The 4,063-nt window shown below is 34.9% G+C and overlaps 1 protein-coding gene across 3 annotated transcripts in view; it reads left to right on the plus strand.

Moving 5' to 3' along the window:
- Positions 1–3,432: 3,432 nt before the first annotated feature.
- Positions 3,433–4,063, plus strand: part of LOC106462875 (disks large-associated protein 5-like) — a 23,681-nt gene continuing 23,050 nt past the window's right edge. For 2 of the 3 annotated variants that reach the window (XM_022390519.1, XM_022390530.1), the window contains exon 1: positions 3,433–3,498. The gene's annotated coding sequence lies outside the window, so the exon portion shown is untranslated. Of the gene's footprint in view, positions 3,499–3,583; positions 3,652–4,063 lie in introns of those variants that run through there. The other variant, XM_022390524.1, reaches the window with a different exon arrangement.

The following is a 4,063-nucleotide window of genomic DNA, read 5'->3' on the forward strand; positions in this document are numbered from 1 at the left end:
GGTGCCTACTGCTCGCTTCACTCGATTTATTTCTCTTCAACCTATCTCCGGCTTATATATTAAAAAAGAGAGGGCGCCTAGAACAGACATGAGTTGCCAGGAAAAGTCAAGATCCTTCGAGAATCTCATGACGTGTTACCAGCGTCACGTGACTTCCGCTGTCGTAACAATAAACTCAGATCACAAAAATAAGTTCATATCACGCATTTCAATTTCTAACACAGGGATATCCCTTATAATTATTAGCATAGAGAAACAAAAGAATATGTATTAACTTGGGGAAGCAGAACTATCTAGAAAATTACATGCAACAAGTCATATCTTCAGCCATGCTAAGCAAGGTACCGCACTTTTTAACAGGTGAGAATTCACGAACACAAAGGCCAGTGATTAAAGCCGTTCATATAGCCTATGCAACAGTAAGTAATAAAATCAAGAAGGATATATATCTGGAAAAGCCACAAAAGTTGCTTATATAATAGATCTGTTCACCTGTCACATACCTTAAGCAGCTGGAAAACTAACAGTGTATTCATCCTTTTCCATGCAGAGACATACCAGTCAAGATGCTCGACATAGTGCCTATGGATTTCTATGCAGTCTGATTGTTGAAATGGGCTCTGGGAAATCATCTTTCCCATGTAATATATGGATTATGGAGAGTATACAGAGAGGAGAGGTGTACTTTGAAGATGACAACCTTATGCCGGAACTTCTGGCAATAGAAATTATTTTTCAGGTCTATTTCAAGATGCACTGTCATTGGAAAGAGCATGATTGGATATCGCGATAGAGCCTGAAATGGCGCAGTGAGGTTCCAAAAATAATTTTGATATAATTTACTCAGCATTTGTATAATGCTAGCAGACATATCATAGTAATTTGTAATTCGTTGCTATATGAGCAGGATATTGTTTTCTAAAGGAAATGTTTCAGTATGGAGTTTTACTGTATAGGATTATATGTATTAATGACATATACTTTTTGTTTGTTTCAGAATTTTCGCTCAAAGCTTCGCAAATGGCTAACTGTGCATACATTAGCTACTGACTGTGCTGACTTATCAACTAATGGATAAGTGTCGGCTCATTTTGTGAAATAGTCAATGGCCATGAGAATATACAGGTATCATCATTCCGTCTAAGGAAAAGATCCGGTGATATGCAGGGCTATTGTCTGTAGGGGAGAACTAACAATTCTCTGCTGGAGTTTATTATATTTAAGCCAGCTTTTTTCACTGGATGTCAAACATTTTGTTGTGTTGACCAGTATTAAATGCCTTGACTCGAATGTAGCCAATAGAACCATCTTTCAATGAAAGCACAAGTACTGGAGACAACTAGCTGTAACAAACACTTAGAACCACTGCTTGCTAGTTGATAACAATGGTACACAGAAGTGTGGCGTAGTAAATATTAGCCCCACAGAAAGATCACTGTGGTATGTAATCCTAATTCTAAACAATGATATTTATGATTATTTACATTCTCTTACCAAAGGAACTAACTAAGAACAGAACATTTGTACTACAATAAAAATGTCACAAACGTTCCTAAAAACGATGTACTTTTACTAGTTACGAAAGGGTAAAATATAGCAAATTTTCAACTTCTACAATAAATTTTTGTTAATTAAAAACACGTTAAAGAAAAAATAGACTGAGTTATTTTTATGAATTTAAATTTATCTTGTTAAGTACTTGGTTTGAAACAAACAAACAACAACAATAATAAAAAAACCACAAGCATATAAATCTCAGTGTATGACCTATTACGTATCTTCTTGTTTGTTAATTTTCGGTAGAAATTCTTTCCGAGGAACTTCAGCGATACAAGTCCTTTCTTGATTAAACCAGTTTATTTTTTCTCGATACAAACTTTTAGTACACAGTAATTCCACAGTCAGTATGTTTCTCGTCACTTTAAACTTAGCAATTTTTATAATTCACGCTATACATCACAGCGATTCACAATCTCGATAATTTTGCTCTCTACGAGTGCAAAACACGCACTAGCTCGAAACAGAATCGTAAATTACCCGAAACTCACCGTGACTATTGTTCGCTTAACCATCCATTCAATCCCGCAGGTCGGTCGGTTGCTGGCAGTTATTTAGATTTAAAAATAATTGTTTCTCGCAGGCTTTCATGCCAGGCTTATATACTAGCAAAGAGGCGTCTCTCGATCACACTCAAACTTCCTTGATAATTCGAGAAACTCAGTCACGCATGCGCTAACAGCGTCACGTTACTTCCGCTGTCGTAACAGATCTTTTTGCGTGAAACCCAGATTTCTTAGAAGCTGCGAGTTAATCAAACAGCGCATGCTCTGCGTATTTTTATTTAAGGTGTCCGTTAATTTGGTTGGTGCTTGTAGCTACAGAAACAAATCTAATTGATTCTTGAATTTGACACCTTTTTTGATATGATTTATTCAAAACAAACATGACATGAACAAACTTTCAGCTTTCCCATATGGAATGTGAACTTATTTTAACAATTATAAAACATCATCATAACCTCGCGCAAGTATGATTCGCTCACTTGACCAGCATTTCAGTTTTTCACTACCTGTGTCTATGCTGTTCATGACTTTTACGCTAGTTTAAATATTTAATGATGATATGTTTGTTTGTTGTAAGGTTCAAAGCTACACAATGGACTGTCTGTGCTCTGCCCCCACAGGTATCGAAATTCGAGTTTTAGAGTTATAAATCCTTTGGACATGCCGCTGAGCTAACGAGGGTATCATGATAGGATTTTATTATGAATGTTCATTTTCTTTTGTTACAGCAATTTTGATAATTCGAGGTCTCTAAAGAAGTTATTTAAAACCAGCTGGAATACCCGTCCCCTGGACGGAAGTTATGTTAATTCATGATTAATGAAAGGTTATCTTAGAACATGAAAAGCTGCTTCCCTTATATGTAATTGTAAAAAAAAACTGCAAAACACAAAATGTGAAATCGCAAGTTTGCATGTATCTCCGCATGGACTGAATGAGCTTCCATACCAAATTTGGTGAAGATCCATCTACAGGGGACGAAGTAGTAGCAAAAACGCCCATAAAAATCGCAAAACACAAAACTGAAAATTTGTATGTACCCCTGCATGAACCCAATTAACCTCCATACCAATTTTGGTAAAGATCCATCCACACCCTATGAAGTAGTTATATGGACACACAAGAGACAGTACTATTATATTGATATAGATTCCGAGTATCATACATCGCGTAACACTGTACACCTAATTGAGATTATCTTTTCACTTCTATAGCAAATTTGCAAGTGGTATATTTATTTATTTATTGTAAGTTTAGCTGAATATCTTATAATTTTTCAACGCACCCTGTTTTGTTCCTAAGGTATTTGTTTAGTGCGCAGGCGTACCGTTATACCCGCGAAAAGTGAGCGTTTAATAGTATCGGCAAAGAAATTCATTGAACTGAGGGCATAACGAGACAAGCGAACTTTGTTTTGGACTCATAAATATAAACGGTAAGCTAAAATACTTTAGTTAAAGAAAGCTTTTGTTGTTTATAAGTTATAGCCATTTTTCAGTGTACATTGAAACCAATGCGTTCTTTAGGAGTTATAATAATATCTAATGTTTTTATACATTTTATCACACCAAGAGTTGCAAATTACAATGTAAGTATAATTTTTACTTAGTTACTGATAGTAATACTAATACTATACAAAAAGTATAGTACTATTACTAGTATTAGTATTACTAGTACTACTAATAACTAAATATGTCTACAGTATTACTAAAATTAAAAACTAATTCGTAATTGTAGTTGTGCAAAATGTGCTTGTACGTTGTACATGTAATTTGGACAGTTACTATTTCAACTTCTCTATCTTCTGCAAGTCTAAGTCTAATACTGACCTGGAATTATTGATCAAAGAAATCCTCCACATCAAACAGCACTCTCCAACACTGAACAACATGCAGTCTTCATTTAAATTATACATTTTTTAATATGTTCGTATTACTGATTTTACTTTTTTTGTTGTGTTTTCTTCCTATAGTTTCTCCCCATTATTACTGTTTTGTATT

The sequence above is a fragment of the Limulus polyphemus genome, unplaced genomic scaffold (assembly GCF_000517525.1).
Source record: "Limulus polyphemus unplaced genomic scaffold, Limulus_polyphemus-2.1.2 Scaffold49, whole genome shotgun sequence".
Lineage (NCBI taxonomy): Eukaryota > Metazoa > Arthropoda > Merostomata > Xiphosura > Limulidae > Limulus > Limulus polyphemus.